This window comes from Triticum aestivum, chromosome 4D (genome assembly GCF_018294505.1).
Source record: "Triticum aestivum cultivar Chinese Spring chromosome 4D, IWGSC CS RefSeq v2.1, whole genome shotgun sequence".
In the NCBI taxonomy this organism is placed as follows: Eukaryota; Viridiplantae; Streptophyta; class Magnoliopsida; order Poales; family Poaceae; genus Triticum; species Triticum aestivum.
In genome coordinates this window covers 124,166,203-124,172,011 of record NC_057805.1, presented here as the reverse complement: position 1 = coordinate 124,172,011, position 5,809 = coordinate 124,166,203, and positions in this window count along the sequence as shown.

The following is a 5,809-nucleotide window of genomic DNA, read 5'->3' as shown; positions in this document are numbered from 1 at the left end:
CTATTTTTCAACAAGATCAAATCAACTATCACCCAACATGATCCCAAAGGCTTCGCTTGGCACAAACACTAATTAAAACATAAAAACACAATCATAACAGTAGCATAATTGTTCAAACACTCAAGAACAGAAAGAAAAAGACAAAAATAAATGTTATTCATTGGGTTGCCTCCAACAAGCGCTATTATTTTATGTCGCTAGCTAGGCATAATGCATAGATCTAAGTGTTGTCATCTTTATTCCTAGATCCATAAGATGCCCTCGTGATTGATTCATATGGTGGCTTATTTCTTTTTCTAGGGAAGTGTTCCATTCCCTTTCTTAGTGGAAATTGAAATTTAATATTGCCTTCTTTCATATCAATCACGGCTCCAATAGTACGTAAGAACGGTCTACCAAGTATAATAGGGAAAGACGGATTGCAATCAATATCAAGAACAATAAAATCTGTGGGCACATAATTCCTATTTGCAATAATAAGAACATCATTAATTCTTCCCATAGGCTTTTTAATAGTAGAATACGCCAAGTGGAAATTTAAAGAACACTCTTCAATATCGGTAAGACCAAGCACATCACATAAATATTTCGGAATTGTGGAAACACTAGCACCCAAATCACGCAAAGCAAAACACTCATAATTTTTAATCTTGACTTTGATAGTAGGTTCCCATTCATCATGTAATTTTCTAGGAATTGAGATCTCTAATTCCAATTTTTCTTCCAAAACTTTCATCATGGCATCCACGATATGTTTAGTAAAAGCTTTATTTTGTTCATAAGCATGGGGTGAATTTATCATGGATTGCAACAAAAAAAAACAATCAATCGAAGAACGATTATCATAATTAAAGTCTTTGTAATCCAAAAGAGTGGGCACATCACTAGTTAAAGTTTTGACCTCTCCAAACCCACTTTTATCATTTTTCTTATCATTTTCACCCTCCGAATTATCGGGATGCCTTCTAGCTAAAGTTGACTCTTCTTGAGTCCCTTTATCATCAATCTTAATTTTGCTAAACAAGGAATCAATAGAAGAAACACCAATCATTTTAAGATCTTCATCATTTTTATGAAAGCAATCACTAGTAAATGCCTTTTCTAAAAATTCTCTTTTAGCTCTAAGCATAGCGGTTATTTTCTTACTTTCATCCATAGAAACATATAAAGCTTCAATTGATTCCTCAACCTTAGGCACAAAAAATTTCAACTTGAGATTTTCTACATCATGAGAAATTCTATCAATGCTTCTAGACATATCATCAATCTTATTCAAGTTTTCTTCTATCGTAGTATTAAAATTCTTATGAGCATTGATAAATTCCTTAATATTATTCTCAAGATCAGAGGTTTTCCTATTATTATTATAAGAAGGATTACAATAGGAATTACCATAATTATTAGAGGAATTTCCCCAAAAAGGTCTAGGATTAAAATTACCTCTATGAGCATTGTTATTGAAATTGTTTCGCGAGACAAAATTCACATCTATGGAATCCCTATTTTGCTCAATAAAAGTAGACAAAGGCACATCATTAAGATCAATAGGAGCACTTTTATTAGCAACCAATTTCATAAGAGCATCAACTTTTTCACTCAACGTACTAATCTATTCAACAGACTTAATTTTATTACTAGTAGGTGCTCTTTCGGTATGCCATTGTGAAATTTGCCATAATATTGTCTAGCAATTTAGTAGCTTCACCCAAAGTAATTTCCATAAAACTACCACCCGTGGCAGAGTCTAAAAGATTTCTAGAAACAAAATTCAATCCCGCATAAAAAATTTGTATGATCATCCAAAGATTTAAACCATGTGTAGGACAATTTCTTAACATCAATTTCATTCTTTTCCAAGATTGCGCAACATGTTCATGATCAAGTTGCTTAAAATTCATGATTTGCGTCCTAAGGGAAATAATTTTCGCGGGCGGAAAATACTTAGTAATAAAAGAATCTTTGCACTTGTCCCAAGAATTGATACTATTGCGAGGCAAAGAAGAAAACAAATTTTTTGCACGATCTCGCAAAGAAAATGGGAATAATTTCAACTTCACAATATCATTGTCCACATTTTTTTCTTTTAGATATTGCATAATTCTAAAAATGTGTTAAGATGGGACGCGACATCCTCATTAGGAGTATCGGAAAACTGATATTTCATAACAAGATTCAACAAAGCAGCATTAATATCACAAGATTCCACACTAGTAGCGGGAGGAGCAACCAGGGTGATAATAAAATCATTATTATTGGTATTGGAAAAATCACACAACTTGGTGTTCTCTTGAGTCATCGTGACTACGCAAACAAGATTGCACACAAAAACAGATCTGACGAGAAAACAGCAAACGAAAAAAGAGGGCGAATAAAACGATAAATTTTTGTGAAGTGGGGAGATGAAAATGAGAGGAAAATGGAAAATAATGTAAATTTCAAGGAGATGAGATTTGTGATTAGGAACTTGATAGATGTTGATGATGTCTCCCCGGTAACGGCGCCAGAAATTCCTTTTGATGTGGCTTGAACTACGTCGGTATTTCCCCAAAGAGGAAGGGGTGATGCAGCACAGCTACGGTAGGTATTTCCCTTAGTGATGAGACCAAGGTTATCGAACCAGTAGGAGAACCACGCAACACTATGTAAATGGTACCTGCACACAAAGAACAAATACTTGCAACCCGACGTGTAAGAGGGGTTGTCAATCCCTCCCGGGTAAAAGGATAGATAAATTTGTAGTAGATTGGATAAATAGATCTCGCGGAAACGCGAAATAAAATAAATAATAAAAAATTGCAGCAAGGTATTTGGTTTTTTGGATTAATAGATCTGAAAATAAAAGAGAATAAAAATAGATCTTGAAGGCAAATATGATAAAGAAGAGACCCGGGGGACGTAGATTTTACTAGTGGCTTCTCTCGAGAAAAATAGCATACAGTGGGTAAACAAATTACTGTTGGGTAACTGATAGAACTTCAAAGGGATGGCCTGGGGGCGCTGCCAAGCACGGCGGTGGTGTGAGGTCGAGGGGAGGGCGGGGCGGCGGAGACAGGGGTCTGGGCCGGTGGTCGCTGGCGGTTCGAGAAAGATCGTCAACAGTGACTGGCGGGAGGTAGACGAAGGCCATCTGCCCGTTCCTTATAGATCGGACGGTTCATAAAAAAATCAACTGACCTATTTATTTTTAGTCGATTGTTATCTTGATAGGACCACATGTGGTGGTGTGCTGGAGGAGTACCTGCATTTCCTGTGCTCATATATTACAAAATCATACGGAGTAGAATCTAATTTTGTTTGCCATGCAATGTTGTAGAGCTATCATATGTCTCCTGTCATTTATTTTTTAGCCACCTGCTATCTGCTACTTTTACAGTGCACTAGTTCTGCACACACTTCACCCATACTCTCACTATTGTGTTTTTATGCAAGGGTATTTCAGACCCTGCCTTGACAGAAGCGGAAAAGATTAGAGAGAAGTCGCTCCAGCGTGGTACACGGCTAGGCCAGACACATTTCAAGGCTTTAAAGGGTGTAGTGTCAGCAGATGGAGACGGGGAACGTAGCTCTGGAGTTGATGATCTCGCTCACCGTGAACCACCATCCCAGGTGCTTGCTTTAACTTCACGGTGTCATATGTGGTTGAATGTTGCATATGGTGTCTAGCTTGTATTCAAAAGGCCGAAGTCGTTCTTTATCAAGATAAGGAAAGATATTTTTTACATGAACCACCATCCCTGGAGCACCAGAAGACAAATAGCTAGTCAGGGCACTGGTCGAGCCAGTGACAAGCCCAGCACAGACATGCATCACCTGGAAGCCAACTAAAAAGCCACGATGGTGGCGAAGCAGCCCGCCTCCCACCAGGCTCTCGGGTCCTAGATGATCATGCTCACCACTCCAGCCGGATGTCTAGGTTTTATTGCTTCCAATTTGGTTAAATTGCATATGCTTAGCTTACACACTATACCTTTGAATATGACACGCCTTCCTGTTTTTGGTACATACTAGTACATCTGTCTATTAACCATGTTCTTACATCAAACTAATGTTCTTGTGTATCCCTCATCAATCACTTATGATGAGGCAGTCAGGCCAGTGGACTACTGTGATAAAAGATCCTCATTTAAAGAATGCAGCGTCAGCCTCCCCACATGATTCTCAAGAAACATCAAGTCTAGATGAAGATAGTGAACGTAGCTCTATAGTTGATTACCGCATTTCCCCTACACTAGCATCGCAGGTGCTTGCTCTAACTTGGCAGCGTGATATGTGGTTCCATGTTGCATATGGTGTCTAGATTGTAATTCTTCTAATCTGGTTAAATTGCATGTGCTATTCTGCTTAGTTTATACATTATACCTGTTAATGTGACATGCCTTCCTATTTTTAGTACATAGTACATCTATCTATTAAGCATGTCCTCACATAAAACTATTGTTTGTTTTGTATCCCGCATAAATCAATATGATGAGACACCTTCAGTATATGCAGTGTGATATTAGTTGCATCTTTCATATGATTTATAGCATGCGCTGCTTCTAATTTGTTGAAATGCCATTTATGATGGGACGCTTTTAACTTGGCAGAGTCATATTGGTTGCATCTTTCATGTGGTGTCTAGCTTGCATTGCTTCTTATTTGTTGAAATGGTTTCTGCTTAGTTTACACAAACAGTTGTGAATATGCCATGTCGTCCTGTTTTTCGTATTATTCCATCCTGGAATCATGTGTTTGCCTTACATCAAAGTAGTGATTGTCAGTATCATGCATGAATGAGTTCTAAAGAGTGAATTTTATTGCTTTTTCTTGTCGGTTTTACTTGACAATTCAAAATCAATAAAGCGGAAGGAAGTTAGCAAGGCAGCGGATGAAGGTTCTCCTTCCAAACGGAGGGCCTCTACAGATTCTACTCCTCCATCCCCCCAAGATGATTTCCAAGACAACACATGCATAGACACTCAACGTAGCTGTGTTGGTGATGAGCACGTCTCCCCTAGTGCACCATCACAGGCGCTCCCTCAAACTTGGCACTGTTATATGTGGTTGCATGTTATGTATGATGTCTAGCTTGTATTGCTTCTAATTTTTTTGAATTTCATCTGCTTACTTTACACATAATACTTGTGACTAAGATACGTGTTCCTGTTTCTGGAACATACAATATCTGTCTATCACACCATGTTCTTACATCAAAGTACATTTTCCTGAAGAACTAAATTGTTATTCGTTTTTCTTGTTGGCTTGACTTAACATGGCAGAGAGAAAGAGGAAGCAACCCAGAACGACAGGGAAAGGGAAGCGGAACAATCCTGCAGATTTTGCTGGTACTGATGGTGCAATAGAAGGTCAAAGTCCAGTGGAAAATTGTACCGACAGGGTATCCCGTGCTACACAAGCTGCAGAACAAGCCAAACAGAAACAAATAGCTGCCACCAAACAAGCAGAGACAGCCCTAGTTGTTGCAACACCTTCCACAGTACCACCAGCTGCATGATTTACTCGTTGGTCAACTCAGCTAGCAGCACGTTCCCAAGCTCCCTTGCCACCTAACACTAGTTCTGAAGCACTCTTGACACAAGATGAGTTGGCAAGATCAGATGAACTTTGTGAGCTTCAACAGCAAGAAGGTAGTTGTTGGAGTCAAGTTACAGTTGCATGCTTCTTTATATGTAGTCTCATAGTTTGATGTACACTAACACTTCCTATTTTCGTTGTTGGACTAGCACCTAGGCGCAAGAGGAAACAAATATCAGGGATAATTCTCGATAGGTTAACTAAATCTAGAGGAGGAATAATGGAGATTCATTTT